The sequence below is a fragment of the Meleagris gallopavo genome, chromosome 22 (assembly GCF_905368555.1).
Source record: "Meleagris gallopavo chromosome 22, MGAL_WU_HG_1.1, whole genome shotgun sequence".
Classification (NCBI taxonomy): domain Eukaryota; kingdom Metazoa; phylum Chordata; class Aves; order Galliformes; family Phasianidae; genus Meleagris; species Meleagris gallopavo.
Window position 1 is genome coordinate 1,411,892 of NC_139425.1, and position 15,999 is coordinate 1,427,890.

Genomic DNA, 15,999 nt, shown 5'->3' on the forward strand with positions numbered 1-15,999 from the left:
AAAACTAAGCTAACGCTAAAATCAACAACAAAGCCCAGAAGCGGGACCTAACTCCTACAGGGGGAAGATGGAACTGGGGGCCCGCAGAACCGCAGAGGAGCAACAAGGTGGAGGAGGAGCAGATGTGAAGCAATGCCACCCAGCTAATGCTGGGGGCGGGGGCCGCGCAGCGGGTAAGGAGCCCAGCGCCCGGACCAGCGATGGCGGAGCTGTGACTGCGCCGATGCGGGGCCTGGCACGGTGGTGTGGTGCCAGGCCAGCTGTGCCGCAGGCGGATCCACCTCCATGGGCTCCTCTGGAGGCAGATCCACCTCCATGGGCTCCTCTGGAGGCAGATCCACCTCCATGGGCTGCCCATGGTCGCTCACAGCGGTGGTCCGGGCGCGATGGAACCGGGCTCTCTTCCTCCTCTCCCTCCTCCGCTTGATGGTCATGGCGGGCCCCCTCCTCCTCTTCGGTTCTGGGGCCCCCAGCTCCCTCTTCCCACTTAAAATCACGCTCTCCTCAACTCTCGCTCTCTTAGTGCTGGACATGGCTGCCACCTGCCCAGCACGCTCAGAGACGAGTGCGCCAGGTGGGGCGGCAGCGACCAAGGAGACAGCTGTGACATGGGGAAGGTTCTACACCGGCACCTGTTCTGCTGCTGCTGGGAGTGGGCGTTCTGCACAGGATGAGGAGGGGGCTGGAGAACAGGGCACGGGACGGGAGCTACAAGGCGCTCCCTGTGCCCAGCGGGCAGCCCTTCTCTCCGGCCAGCAAGAGGCCACAGAGGAGCCGAAGCCGACAAAAGGGCCCTCGGCCTCTTTCCCCCTTTCCCTCCTGCCACACGGGAATCCCCTTTTGGGGCTGGGCCACGCAGCACACAGCGGCACGCTCAGGGATCTCCTGAGCTCAGCGCAAACAACGGCAGGCTCCAAAGTGGACCTGACGACGCCTGCCTCCTGGGAGACAGAAGCCCCGGCTTCCATTTCAGCATCCCGAGCCTCTTCCTGCTGGGCACTCAAACATTACCTACAATAAATACGTCCCACTGAGTTTTCAACAAATCTTGCAGAGTCTCTGAGGAAATGCGGTACGGGGAACAAGCTTCCTCAGCAAGGCTCTCTGTTACTCGCCTCGCTGAGAAAGCCCTTGCGTTCAGCACAGTAACAGCCCTGCTATTTGCTGGGGCATCTCAGGCAGCCTCGGGGGCAAAGACGAGGTAGGTAAGTGATGCAGCACACAACTTCCGGAGGACACCCAGGGACTTGGAAGGATGTCAGTCACTGCAGGCCCTCTCCCTACTGCACGTGCTCAGCGACAGCACGAGAGCATCTCCTCCTGCCATGAAGCTGGCAGCCGGCAGCGGGGAGCGGGGAGCAGGGAGGCAGCAGCTGGGGCACGGAGCTGTCAGCAGAACAGGAAGCGCACGCTAAGCGAGGTGCGTGCGGGTCAGACCCACAGCCAGGAACACTTCAGCTGCAGGGCCAGCGCTGGGCCTGCCTACATCCGCCCGGGCAGCTTCTGCCAGCTCCCGCACAGCTTCTCCCCTTTGCACTTTCTCTTGGCAGGGGACGAGGGAAAACCAGGCTAACAGGCAGAGACCTGATGCGGGCCGCAGCCTGCCGTGCCTGCCCAGAGCATCGGGAGCGCTACGGCCGTACGCAGGAAGCTTGACTGCTGTGCTAAGACACGGCTAGGAAAGCACTGCTTGTCCTTCTTGCCACCGTGGCTGCGTCCATACGGACTGAGCGGGGCCGTCCTCTTTGTGCCAAACCAGCAGAACACAGCCTGCAGCGCCTGCGTGGGCCAAGATGTTCATTGCGCGCCGCCTGCCACGGCACCCAGCTCAGCTCCTAACAGCACCTGCGATGCCGAACGCTGCACACAGCCTCGCTGTGCACCCAAAGACTTACAACAGCGCCAACAAAGCGCGCAGAAACGCGACGCGCTCCTGACTGCTTGCCCTTTTAACATCTCCCTCGCCCTCCTTCCCTCCCTCCCTCCCTCCCTCCCTGCCTCCCTCCCGCCAAGCTATCAAGGCAGCCGTTCCCAAGCAACAAACAGGATCACACAGAACTTCAGCGCACACTCGTCCCGCTCACTGACATCCAGAGCACGCGACAAACCTTCAGCCATGCCCACTCCTCCCCCACTCAAACAGAGCACCAAGGCGTGTGGATCCATTCCTCGCCCGGGCTTTGCTCGGCACCAATTCCAGCGCGGAGTCCTCATTCACACACCTGAAACACCAACGCACAAAAACTTAAGCTTATCACTAGAAAACTGCAGTAACAGCGGGGGCCAGTTTCCTACTACAGACATCCGGAAACACCAACAAGCGTAACGCTTTAAGGTACGGACCCCAGGACTCGTACAGCTTTAAAGATGCTGCGTGAGGATCACGAGCGGATGCATTGCGAAGATCCCAGCTCCCCCCCATCTGACAAGACAAAGGACGGCTGCCCAGCAACAGGCCCACGCCTGCGCAAGAGATATTATGAAGCCACGAACACCGGGGAGTGAACCGTATGAAGACTGTCAGCTGGAAGGGGAAAGCGCGCGCCGCTGCTGGAGCAGAGACTCCCCGGCCGCCCGGCGCTGTTTTGCTTACTTGCTCGCTTGAAGAAACGACAATTTCCAAAATGCACAATCGGGCTGTTCAATCTGTTGAGCAGAACGTAAAACACCACCACAGCCACACGGGGCCGTCGCCATCCTCGCCGCAGCATCGGGCCCCGCCATCCACAGCCTCCCGCAAAACTCCGCCGAGCGAGGCCAAAAGCCAAACTCGCCATCCGGACGGAGCCCCGCGCTTCCCCGCCGCCACCTCCGAGGCCCGCCGCCACGCAGACGACGCCCAACGAGAGCGAGCGAGCGAGACGCCGGCTTCCCCGCCGCGTCCAAACGAAGAGCGACGGCACCGGATCGCGGTGCGACGGCTCCCAGCGCACGACGGAGCGCCGCGCGGCCCGCAAAGCCGCGAGCCGGGACCCGCCTCTGGCCGCCGGCGGCACCGCGAGCTCCTCCCCCGACAGCCCCTCGATGCCCCCGCTCGGGGCCGAGGCCCGACCCCGTTCCCGGCACACAGCCCGCTCCTCCCGGCCCCGCTCGCCGCCCTCGCGCCGCCGTGCCGCGCTGCCCCGGAAGTGCTCTCCGCCGGCAGGAAGCACTTCCTGCCCCGGCCCCAGCAACCGCCTGCGGCGTCACGTTGCTGAGGGCGGCCTGGGGGCGGCTGCCGGATTCCTCCCGGATGGCGCCGGAGCCACGCGACTTTTCTGCTTCTCCTCTGCTTTGCTTTCCTTTCGTGCCCTTTCTTTTCCTTTTCCCTTCCCTTCCCTCTTCCTTCCCTTCCCCTTCACAGTTCCCTTTTCCTTTCCTTCCTTCCTTCCTTCCCCTCTCCTCCGCTCCCCTCCCCCCCCTCCCCTCCCTTCCCTTTTCTTTCTCTCCACGCTCTCTATGCAGCTCGGAAACGGAGATGCCTCGAGAAGATCATCTACGCAGGCAATAAATGCCTTGTGCTGCATTTCATTGCTTTGTGCTCTTGACAGACTCGGATTCGGTTTGCCCTTCACACAAGAATCACAGAATGGCCACGGTTGGAAGGGACCTCAAGGATCATGAATGTCCAAACCCCTGCCACACGCAGGGCCACCAACCTCCCCATTTAATACCACACCAGGCTGCCCAGCTCCCCATCCAACCTGGCCTTCAACACCTCCAGGGATGGACGGGGCATCCGCAGCCTCTCTGGGCAGCTGTTCCAGCACCTCACCACTCCCGCTGTAAAGAACTTCCCCCTGACATCCAACTGACATCCTGACATCTTCCCTCCCTCAACTTCATATCATTTCCCCTTGTCCTGCTGTTACCTACCCTTTCAAAGAGTTGATTCCCCTCCTGTTTGTAGGCTCCCTTTAGGTACTGAAGGCTGCAATGAGCTCACCCCGCAGCCTTCTTTTCTCCAGGCTGAACAAGCCCGGCTCCCTCAGCCTGTCCTCGTAGGGGAGCCGCTCCAGCCCCCTGATCATCTCTGTGGCTCTCCTCTGCACCCTCTCCAACAGCTCTCTGCCTTTCTTGTACTGGGGCTCCAGACCTGGACACGGCACTGCAGATGGGGCCTCACAAGAGCAGAGGAGAGGGGGACCATCACCTCCCTGTCCCTGCTGGCCACCCCTCTTCTTCTGGCCCTTTCCTGAGCCCCAGCTATCAGGAGTGCCCCGCTGCTTTTGCTGCAGAGCCTTATTATCCAAGAGCACGAAGACTTGGGGGAAAACCTCAGCAGCTACGCATGTGCCGAGGGAAGATTTCATGCCCTGGCCTACACACAGCCCGGCTTTCCTTCCCCGCTCTGCGCTGCCGGCGTCCCCTGCAGCCCCTGTGCTGTGACAAACACCAGCGGGGCTCGGGCCCAATGCCCCTCCTGCTGCACGCCCTCCCACATCTCCATGTGCCTCAACTCCTCATGCCTCAACGGGAGGCTGATGTGCAGGCCACGGCTGCCCGCGTGCAGCTGGGCTTCCCGGGGCAAACAGCAACCCTCAGCACAGCCCAAGGCTGAGAAAGCCATCAGGGAAGAGAGGCGAGCTCGAGGGGCCGAATGCAGGGACACCTCTCTTCCTCCCGCGCTGCTTCCCCTCCTTTGTGCCTTTGCAGTCCTTGCAGAGCAAGGGGATGCTCACGGCCTGGCGCTAGCAGTTATGCTTGGGCTGAAAGGCCACCCGTTGGCAAGACCAACAAGGAAACGGGGCAAAACCAGCAGAATTTCAGGGGAGAGCCGACCGGTTCATGGCCCCGCAATTGCCAGCCCAAGCAAGGGACCTTTGGACCAGCTACGGAAAGAGGCAGCACCATTTTTAAAAAGTTGGTTTCGCTTTTATTCAATACAAAAGGACTTGGGCTGTATTTATCAACACAGCCCAAAATGAAACCCCAGCGTCCAGGATTTCTGCCTAGCAAGGAGTCGTCGGCCTCCAGTCACACACAAGGAGAAGCCTGAGCCTGTGGCCTCGTCACCTCCTCTCTCTCCAGGCCCGGCTAGCCGTATTTCAATCTCGTACTAGACCGGCCCTGGCCCTGAAGAGACGCATCCTGAAGGAACGCAGCGTCTCCACCTCTTGCCACAGATCAACTCCTGCCTCTGGCGAGTCCTCTGCGCTTGGGACGCAGCACAGGCCCTTCCCTTCCAGTTGCCTTAGTTCCTCTGCACTGTCCGTGACAGGACACGCACGGCCATGCCAGAAAACCGGACGACTCAGTCAGCTGCCTTTGGTGCCACCTCCCAGGAAGCATTCCAGCCGATTCTGCTGTCCTGCGGGCCTTCTCGCTCAAGCCCTTATCATTTCTTTTTGCTTTCCTTCTTGGCTTTCTTCCTCAGCCGAGCAGCACTTGCCTTGGGTTTCTGCACTGTCTCCCAAGTCTCAATCTCCCAGGACTGCGCGAGTCCTACAAGAAGCAATTCAGAAACGGTCAGGGAACCTTCACGGCTAACAACTGGCTGACAGCTCGCTGTGGGAGCTCAAGTCACCCGCCCGGGCAGCTTTGGCTGCCAGTACTGGAAACCGCCTTCCTCACCTTCGGGCACGCTAGAAGCTCCACCTCTATCTCCTTCCCAAAAGTCCCATACAAACTAGAACCCAAAGCCATCTCCTGCAAGGCAGCGCCTGCACAGGGGTTGGACACTGTGCCTGGCAGCGCGTGCACGCAGCACAGCAGCAGCAGCAGGATAAGATGAGCTTGCACCTCAAGGCTTCCTGCGTGCATCAGGAACAGCACGCACACGGAAGGCAGGACAGAACAAACCACGGCACTCTCAGCAGTGCCGGGGCACACTACCGTAGGCCACGGCTACAAACTGTTCCCTCCCTGCCTACCGTCTGCGCCTTTCTATCAGCCTCACAGAGCACGACTTACTGGCTTATGGCACCTGGAAACGGGCACGATCGCAGCGAGCGCACAGAGAAGCTGCAAAGTGGCTCCACTGAAGACACCGCGGCGCAGCTCGTTCTCCGCCAGCGTGGGCTCAGGGATCTCAGCTGGGGAGAAACGCCCTTCAGCAGCCACACAGCAGACAGCCTGCTGCTCTCCTGCTCTCAAGGAGGCTGCTTTCTACAAGAGGGGAAAAAAAAAGAGTCCTTATTCTCTCATGCACATTGGTGTTACAGGCTGACTTAGAGAGCTGTTCTGAAGATATCCTTGCTCTACTGACCCAATAACAAAGAAGGACACAAAACTCGCAGCTGCGGCGTCTTTTACCGCCTGCCGAGGAAAAGATTCCTCAAACTTGAGCATCGCTCCACTTGCAGGCGAGGGGAGCAGGAGCTGAAAAGGACAGGGGGACATAAAATAAGGGAAAAGCTTAACAGAGAGCAGATCTGGTGCGGACAGTGACACAAGCTGTGTCTCAACAGCACTGCCTTAGCGCACGCCTACATTAGGCACACCTACCTTGCAAGGGCCACACAGGAAGCTTGGGACACAGGCACCTATTGCTCCCCCGAGTCCCAACTCCATTGCTCAGCCGCTCCTCCATGTTCTGCAACAGAAAAGTCACAAGACGGAAATTCAATTCATCGCAGACGTCACCAAACCTCCCTTCTCAGGGCAGTGGCACTCATTTCCCTGCATGATAAATCAGGGCAGAGTGAGCAGCTTACCGAGTGAGCAGCATTTACTGCCACTTGGTAGCAGCAACCTACGCCTAACTCTAAACTACCAAAAGCAACCTACGCCTAACTCCAAACTACTAACAGGAACCTACGCCTAACTCCAAACTACTAACAGGAACCTACGCCTAACTCCAAACTACTAACAGGAACCTATGCCTAACGCTAAAACTACACTTAACACTAAAACTAAGCTAACGCTAAAATCAACAACAAAGCCCAGAAGCGGGACCTAACTCCTACAGGGGGAAGATGGAACTGGGGGCCCGCAGAACCGCAGAGGAGCAACAAGGTGGAGGAGGAGCAGATGTGAAGCAATGCCACCCAGCTAATGCTGGGGGTGGGGGCCGCGCAGCGGGTAAGGAGCCCAGCGCCCGGACCAGCGATGGCGGAGCTGTGACTGCGCCGATGCGGGGCCTGGCACGGTGGTGTGGTGCCAGGCCAGCTGTGCCGCAGGCGGATCCACCTCCATGGGCTCCTCTGGAGGCAGATCCACCTCCATGGGCTCCTCTGGAGGCAGATCCACCTCCATGGGCTGCCCATGGTCGCTCACAGCGGTGGTCCGGGCGCGATGGAACCGGGCTCTCTTCCTCCTCTCCCTCCTCCGCTTGATGGTCATGGCGGGCCCCCTCCTCCTCTTCGGTTCTGGGGCCCCCAGCTCCCTCTTCCCACTTAAAATCACGCTCTCCTCAACTCTCGCTCTCTTAGTGCTGGACATGGCTGCCACCTGCCCAGCACGCTCAGAGACGAGTGCGCCAGGTGGGGCGGCAGCGACCAAGGAGACAGCTGTGACATGGGGAAGGTTCTACACCGGCACCTGTTCTGCTGCTGCTGGGAGTGGGCGTTCTGCACAGGATGAGGAGGGGGCTGGAGAACAGGGCACGGGACGGGAGCTACAAGGCGCTCCCTGTGCCCAGCGGGCAGCCCTTCTCTCCGGCCAGCAAGAGGCCACAGAGGAGCCGAAGCCGACAAAAGGGCCCTCGGCCTCTTTCCCCCTTTCCCTCCTGCCACACGGGAATCCCCTTTTGGGGCTGGGCCACGCAGCACACAGCGGCACGCTCAGGGATCTCCTGAGCTCAGCGCAAACAACGGCAGGCTCCAAAGTGGACCTGACGACGCCTGCCTCCTGGGAGACAGAAGCCCCGGCTTCCATTTCAGCATCCCGAGCCTCTTCCTGCTGGGCACTCAAACATTACCTACAATAAATACGTCCCACTGAGTTTTCAACAAATCTTGCAGAGTCTCTGAGGAAATGCGGTACGGGGAACAAGCTTCCTCAGCAAGGCTCTCTGTTACTCGCCTCGCTGAGAAAGCCCTTGCGTTCAGCACAGTAACAGCCCTGCTATTTGCTGGGGCATCTCAGGCAGCCTCGGGGGCAAAGACGAGGTAGGTAAGTGATGCAGCACACAACTTCCGGAGGACACCCAGGGACTTGGAAGGATGTCAGTCACTGCAGGCCCTCTCCCTACTGCACGTGCTCAGCGACAGCACGAGAGCATCTCCTCCTGCCATGAAGCTGGCAGCCGGCAGCGGGGAGCGGGGAGCAGGGAGGCAGCAGCTGGGGCACGGAGCTGTCAGCAGAACAGGAAGCGCACGCTAAGCGAGGTGCGTGCGGGTCAGACCCACAGCCAGGAACACTTCAGCTGCAGGGCCAGCGCTGGGCCTGCCTACATCCGCCCGGGCAGCTTCTGCCAGCTCCCGCACAGCTTCTCCCCTTTGCACTTTCTCTTGGCAGGGGACGAGGGAAAACCAGGCTAACAGGCAGAGACCTGATGCGGGCCGCAGCCTGCCGTGCCTGCCCAGAGCATCGGGAGCGCTACGGCCGTACGCAGGAAGCTTGACTGCTGTGCTAAGACACGGCTAGGAAAGCACTGCTTGTCCTTCTTGCCACCGTGGCTGCGTCCATACGGACTGAGCGGGGCCGTCCTCTTTGTGCCAAACCAGCAGAACACAGCCTGCAGCGCCTGCGTGGGCCAAGATGTTCATTGCGCGCCGCCTGCCACGGCACCCAGCTCAGCTCCTAACAGCACCTGCGATGCCGAACGCTGCACACAGCCTCGCTGTGCACCCAAAGACTTACAACAGCGCCAACAAAGCGCGCAGAAACGCGACGCGCTCCTGACTGCTTGCCCTTTTAACATCTCCCTCGCCCTCCTTCCCTCCCTCCCTCCCTCCCTCCCTGCCTCCCTCCCGCCAAGCTATCAAGGCAGCCGTTCCCAAGCAACAAACAGGATCACACAGAACTTCAGCGCACACTCGTCCCGCTCACTGACATCCAGAGCACGCGACAAACCTTCAGCCATGCCCACTCCTCCCCCACTCAAACAGAGCACCAAGGCGTGTGGATCCATTCCTCGCCCGGGCTTTGCTCGGCACCAATTCCAGCGCGGAGTCCTCATTCACACACCTGAAACACCAACGCACAAAAACTTAAGCTTATCACTAGAAAACTGCAGTAACAGCGGGGGCCAGTTTCCTACTACAGACATCCGGAAACACCAACAAGCGTAACGCTTTAAGGTACGGACCCCAGGACTCGTACAGCTTTAAAGATGCTGCGTGAGGATCACGAGCGGATGCATTGCGAAGATCCCAGCTCCCCCCCATCTGACAAGACAAAGGACGGCTGCCCAGCAACAGGCCCACGCCTGCGCAAGAGATATTATGAAGCCACGAACACCGGGGAGTGAACCGTATGAAGACTGTCAGCTGGAAGGGGAAAGCGCGCGCCGCTGCTGGAGCAGAGACTCCCCGGCCGCCCGGCGCTGTTTTGCTTACTTGCTCGCTTGAAGAAACGACAATTTCCAAAATGCACAATCGGGCTGTTCAATCTGTTGAGCAGAACGTAAAACACCACCACAGCCACACGGGGCCGTCGCCATCCTCGCCGCAGCATCGGGCCCCGCCATCCACAGCCTCCCGCAAAACTCCGCCGAGCGAGGCCAAAAGCCAAACTCGCCATCCGGACGGAGCCCCGCGCTTCCCCGCCGCCACCTCCGAGGCCCGCCGCCACGCAGACGACGCCCAACGAGAGCGAGCGAGCGAGACGCCGGCTTCCCCGCCGCGTCCAAACGAAGAGCGACGGCACCGGATCGCGGTGCGACGGCTCCCAGCGCACGACGGAGCGCCGCGCGGCCCGCAAAGCCGCGAGCCGGGACCCGCCTCTGGCCGCCGGCGGCACCGCGAGCTCCTCCCCCGACAGCCCCTCGATGCCCCCGCTCGGGGCCGAGGCCCGACCCCGTTCCCGGCACACAGCCCGCTCCTCCCGGCCCCGCTCGCCGCCCTCGCGCCGCCGTGCCGCGCTGCCCCGGAAGTGCTCTCCGCCGGCAGGAAGCACTTCCTGCCCCGGCCCCAGCAACCGCCTGCGGCGTCACGTTGCTGAGGGCGGCCTGGGGGCGGCTGCCGGATTCCTCCCGGATGGCGCCGGAGCCACGCGACTTTTCTGCTTCTCCTCTGCTTTGCTTTCCTTTCGTGCCCTTTCTTTTCCTTTTCCCTTCCCTTCCCTCTTCCTTCCCTTCCCCTTCACAGTTCCCTTTTCCTTTCCTTCCTTCCTTCCTTCCCCTCTCCTCCGCTCCCCTCCCCCCCCTCCCCTCCCTTCCCTTTTCTTTCTCTCCACGCTCTCTATGCAGCTCGGAAACGGAGATGCCTCGAGAAGATCATCTACGCAGGCAATAAATGCCTTGTGCTGCATTTCATTGCTTTGTGCTCTTGACAGACTCGGATTCGGTTTGCCCTTCACACAAGAATCACAGAATGGCCACGGTTGGAAGGGACCTCAAGGATCATGAATGTCCAAACCCCTGCCACACGCAGGGCCACCAACCTCCCCATTTAATACCACACCAGGCTGCCCAGCTCCCCATCCAACCTGGCCTTCAACACCTCCAGGGATGGACGGGGCATCCGCAGCCTCTCTGGGCAGCTGTTCCAGCACCTCACCACTCCCGCTGTAAAGAACTTCCCCCTGACATCCAACTGACATCCTGACATCTTCCCTCCCTCAACTTCATACCATTTCCCCTTGTCCTGCTGTTACCTACCCTTTCAAAGAGTTGATTCCCCTCCTGTTTGTAGGCTCCCTTTAGGTACTGAAGGCTGCAATGAGCTCACCCCGCAGCCTTCTTTTCTCCAGGCTGAACAAGCCCGGCTCCCTCAGCCTGTCCTCGTAGGGGAGCCGCTCCAGCCCCCTGATCATCTCTGTGGCTCTCCTCTGCACCCTCTCCAACAGCTCTCTGCCTTTCTTGTACTGGGGCTCCAGACCTGGACACGGCACTGCAGATGGGGCCTCACAAGAGCAGAGGAGAGGGGGACCATCAACCTCCCTGTCCCTGCTGGCCACCCCTCTTCTTCTGGCCCTTTCCTGAGCCCCAGCTATCAGGAGTGCCCCGCTGCTTTTGCTGCAGAGCCTTATTATCCAAGAGCACGAAGACTTGGGGGAAAACCTCAGCAGCTACGCATGTGCCGAGGGAAGATTTCATGCCCTGGCCTACACACAGCCCGGCTTTCCTTCCCCGCTCTGCGCTGCCGGCGTCCCCTGCAGCCCCTGTGCTGTGACAAACACCAGCGGGGCTCGGGCCCAATGCCCCTCCTGCTGCACGCCCTCCCACATCCCCATGTGCCTCAACTCCTCATGCCTCAACGGGAGGCTGATGTGCAGGCCACGGCTGCCCGCGTGCAGCTGGGCTTCCCGGGGCAAACAGCAACCCTCAGCACAGCCCAAGGCTGAGAAAGCCATCAGGGAAGAGAGGCGAGCTCGAGGGGCCGAATGCAGGGACACCTCTCTTCCTCCCGCGCTGCTTCCCCTCCTTTGTGCCTTTGCAGTCCTTGCAGAGCAAGGGGATGCTCACGGCCTGGCGCTAGCAGTTATGCTTGGGCTGAAAGGCCACCCGTTGGCAAGACCAACAAGGAAACGGGGCAAAACCAGCAGAATTTCAGGGGAGAGCCGACCGGTTCATGGCCCCGCAATTGCCAGCCCAAGCAAGGGACCTTTGGACCAGCTACGGAAAGAGGCAGCACCATTTTTAAAAAGTTGGTTTCGCTTTTATTCAATACAAAAGGACTTGGGCTGTATTTATCAACACAGCCCAAAATGAAACCCCAGCGTCCAGGATTTCTGCCTAGCAAGGAGTCGTTCGGCCTCCAGTCACACACAAGGAGAAGCCTGAGCCTGTGGCCTCGTCACCTCCTCTCTCTCCAGGCCCGGCTAGCCGTATTTCAATCTCGTACTAGACCGGCCCTGGCCCTGAAGAGACGCATCCTGAAGGAACGCAGCGTCTCCACCTCTTGCCACAGATCAACTCCTGCCTCTGGCGAGTCCTCTGCGCTTGGGACGCAGCACAAGCCCTTCCCTTCCAGTTGCCTTAGTTCCTCTGCACTGTCCGTGACAGGACACGCACGGCCATGCCAGAAAACCGGACGACTCAGTCAGCTGCCTTTGGTGCCACCTCCCAGGAAGCATTCCAGCCGATTCTGCTGTCCTGCGGGCCTTCTCGCTCAAGCCCTTATCATTTCTTTTTGCTTTCCTTCTTGGCTTTCTTCCTCAGCCGAGCAGCACTTGCCTTGGGTTTCTGCACTGTCTCCCAAGTCTCAATCTCCCAGGACTGCGCGAGTCCTACAAGAAGCAATTCAGAAACGGTCAGGGAACCTTCACGGCTAACAACTGGCTGACAGCTCGCTGTGGGAGCTCAAGTCACCCGCCCGGGCAGCTTTGGCTGCCAGTACTGGAAACCGCCTTCCTCACCTTCGGGCACGCTAGAAGCTCCACCTCTATCTCCTTCCCAAAAGTCCCATACAAACTAGAACCCAAAGCCATCTCCTGCAAGGCAGCGCCTGCACAGGGGTTGGACACTGTGCCTGGCAGCGCGTGCACGCAGCACAGCAGCAGCAGCAGGATAAGATGAGCTTGCACCTCAAGGCTTCCTGCGTGCATCAGGAACAGCACGCACACGGAAGGCAGGACAGAACAAACCACGGCACTCTCAGCAGTGCCGGGGCACACTACCGTAGGCCACGGCTACAAACTGTTCCCTCCCTGCCTACCGTCTGCGCCTTTCTATCAGCCTCACAGAGCACGACTTACTGGCTTATGGCACCTGGAAACGGGCACGATCGCAGCGAGCGCACAGAGAAGCTGCAAAGTGGCTCCACTGAAGACACCGCGGCGCAGCTCGTTCTCCGCCAGCGTGGGCTCAGGGATCTCAGCTGGGGAGAAACGCCCTTCAGCAGCCACACAGCAGACAGCCTGCTGCTCTCCTGCTCTCAAGGAGGCTGCTTTCTACAAGAGGGGAAAAAAAAAGAGTCCTTATTCTCTCATGCACATTGGTGTTACAGGCTGACTTAGAGAGCTGTTCTGAAGATATCCTTGCTCTACTGACCCAATAACAAAGAAGGACACAAAACTCGCAGCTGCGGCGTCTTTTACCGCCTGCCGAGGAAAAGATTCCTCAAACTTGAGCATCGCTCCACTTGCAGGCGAGGGGAGCAGGAGCTGAAAAGGACAGGGGGACATAAAATAAGGGAAAAGCTTAACAGAGAGCAGATCTGGTGCGGACAGTGACACAAGCTGTGTCTCAACAGCACTGCCTTAGCGCACGCCTACATTAGGCACACCTACCTTGCAAGGGCCACACAGGAAGCCTGGGACACAGGCACCTATTGCTCCCCCGAGTCCCAACTCCATTGCTCAGCCGCTCCTCCATGTTCTGCAACAGAAAAGTCACAAGACGGAAATTCAATTCATCGCAGACGTCACCAAACCTCCCTTCTCAGGGCAGTGGCACTCATTTCCCTGCATGATAAATCAGGGCAGAGTGAGCAGCTTACCGAGTGAGCAGCATTTACTGCCACTTGGTAGCAGCAACCTACGCCTAACTCTAAACTACCAAAAGCAACCTACGCCTAACTCCAAACTACTAACAGGAACCTACGCCTAACTCCAAACTACTAACAGGAACCTACGCCTAACTCCAAACTACTAACAGGAACCTATGCCTAACGCTAAAACTACACTTAACACTAAAACTAAGCTAACGCTAAAATCAACAACAAAGCCCAGAAGCGGGACCTAACTCCTACAGGGGGAAGATGGAACTGGGGGCCTGCAGAACCGCAGAGGAGCAACAAGGTGGAGGAGGAGCAGATGTGAAGCAATGCCACCCAGCTAATGCTGGGGGCGGGGGCCGCGCAGCGGGTAAGGAGCCCAGCGCCCGGACCAGCGATGGCGGAGCTGTGACTGCGCCGATGCGGGGCCTGGCACGGTGGTGTGGTGCCAGGCCAGCTGTGCCGCAGGCGGATCCACCTCCATGGGCTCCTCTGGAGGCAGATCCACCTCCATGGGCTCCTCTGGAGGCGGATCCACCTCCATGGGCTGCCCATGGTCGCTCACAGCGGTGGTCCGGGCGCGATGGAACCGGGCTCTCTTCCTCCTCTCCCTCCTCCGCTTGATGGTCATGGCGGGCCCCCTCCTCCTCTTCGGTTCTGGGGCCCCCAGCTCCCTCTTCCCACTTAAAATCACGCTCTCCTCAACTCTCGCTCTCTTAGTGCTGGACATGGCTGCCACCTGCCCAGCACGCTCAGAGACGAGTGCGCCAGGTGGGGCGGCAGCGACCAAGGAGACAGCTGTGACATAGGGAAGGTTCTACACCGGCACCTGTTCTGCTGCTGCTGGGAGTGGGCGTTCTGCACAGGATGAGGAGGGGGCTGGAGAACAGGGCACGGGACGGGAGCTACAAGGCGCTCCCTGTGCCCAGCGGGCAGCCCTTCTCTCCGGCCAGCAAGAGGCCACAGAGGAGCCGAAGCCGACAAAAGGGCCCTCGGCCTCCTTCCTCCTTTCCCTCCTGCCACACGGGAATCCCCTTTTGGGGCTGGGCCACGCAGCACACAGCGGCACGCTCAGGGATCTCCTGAGCTCAGCGCAAACAACGGCAGGCTCCAAAGTGGACCTGACGACGCCTGCCTCCTGGGAGACAGAAGCCCCGGCTTCCATTTCAGCATCCCGAGCCTCTTCCTGCTGGGCACTCAAACATTACCTACAATAAATACGTCCCACTGAGTTTTCAACAAATCTTGCAGAGTCTCTGAGGAAATGCGGTACAGGGAACAAGCTTCCTCAGCAAGGCTCTCTGTTACTCGCCTCGCTGAGAAAGCCCTTGCGTTCAGCACAGTAACAGCCCTGCTATTTGCTGGGGCATCTCAGGCAGCCTCGGGGGCAAAGACGAGGTAGGTAAGTGATGCAGCACACAACTTCCGGAGGACACCCAGGGACTTGGAAGGATGTCAGTCACTGCAGGCCCTCTCCCTACTGCACGTGCTCAGCGACAGCACGAGAGCATCTCCTCCTGCCATGAAGCTGGCAGCCGGCAGCGGGGAGCGGGGAGCAGGGAGGCAGCAGCTGGGGCACGGAGCTGTCAGCAGAACAGGAAGCGCACGCTAAGCGAGGTGCGTGCGGGTCAGACCCACAGCCAGGAACACTTCAGCTGCAGGGCCAGCGCTGGGCCTGCCTACATCCGCCCGGGCAGCTTCTGCCAGCTCCCGCACAGCTTCTCCCCTTTGCACTTTCTCTTGGCAGGGGACGAGGGAAAACCAGGCTAACAGGCAGAGACCTGATGCGGGCCGCAGCCTGCCGTGCCTGCCCAGAGCATCGGGAGCGCTACGGCCGTACGCAGGAAGCTTGACTGCTGTGCTAAGACACGGCTAGGAAAGCACTGCTTGTCCTTCTTGCCACCGTGGCTGCGTCCATACGGACTGAGCGGGGCCGTCCTCTTTGTGCCAAACCAGCAGAACACAGCCTGCAGCGCCTGCGTGGGCCAAGATGTTCATTGCGCGCCGCCTGCCACGGCACCCAGCTCAGCTCCTAACAGCACCTGCGATGCCGAACGCTGCACACAGCCTCGCTGTGCACCCAAAGACTTACAACAGCGCCAACAAAGCGCGCAGAAACACGACGCGCTCCTGACTGCTTGCCCTTTTAACATCTCCCTCGCCCTCCTTCCCTCCCTCCCTCCCTCCCTCCCTGCCTCCCTCCCGCCAAGCTATCAAGGCAGCCGTTCCCAAGCAACAAACAGGATCACACAGAACTTCAGCGCACACTCGTCCCGCTCACTGACATCCAGAGCACGCGACAAACCTTCAGCCATGCCCACTCCTCCCCCACTCAAACAGAGCACCAAGGCGTGTGGATCCATTCCTCGCCCGGGCTTTGCTCGGCACCAATTCCAGCGCGGAGTCCTCATTCACACACCTGAAACACCAACGCACAAAAACTTAAGCTTATCACTAGAAAACTGCAGTAACAGGGGGGGCCAGTTTCCTACTACAGACATCCGGAAACACCAACAAGCGTAACGCTTTAAGGTAC

The 15,999-nt window shown here is 59.9% G+C and overlaps 1 protein-coding gene across 50 annotated transcripts in view; it reads right to left on the reverse strand.

The window, feature by feature from the left end:
• ITCH (itchy E3 ubiquitin protein ligase) overlaps positions 1–15,999 on the reverse strand; it is a 98,388-nt gene that overhangs the window by 15,655 nt on the left and 66,734 nt on the right. For 28 of the 50 annotated variants that reach the window (XM_085241594.1, XM_085241593.1, XM_085241587.1 and 25 more), the window contains exons 25-33: positions 14,672–15,882; positions 13,258–13,345; positions 13,019–13,131; positions 12,724–12,918; positions 7,841–12,255; positions 6,427–6,514; positions 6,188–6,300; positions 5,893–6,087; positions 1,012–5,424 (exon numbers count right to left, since the gene is read on the reverse strand). The gene's annotated coding sequence lies outside the window, so the exon portion shown is untranslated. The remainder of the gene's footprint in view (positions 1–1,011; positions 5,425–5,892; positions 6,088–6,187; positions 6,301–6,426; positions 6,515–7,840; positions 12,256–12,723; positions 12,919–13,018; positions 13,132–13,257; positions 13,346–14,671; positions 15,883–15,999) is intronic. The other 22 variants (XM_085241586.1, XM_085241572.1, XM_085241581.1 and 19 more) reach the window with 20 other exon arrangements.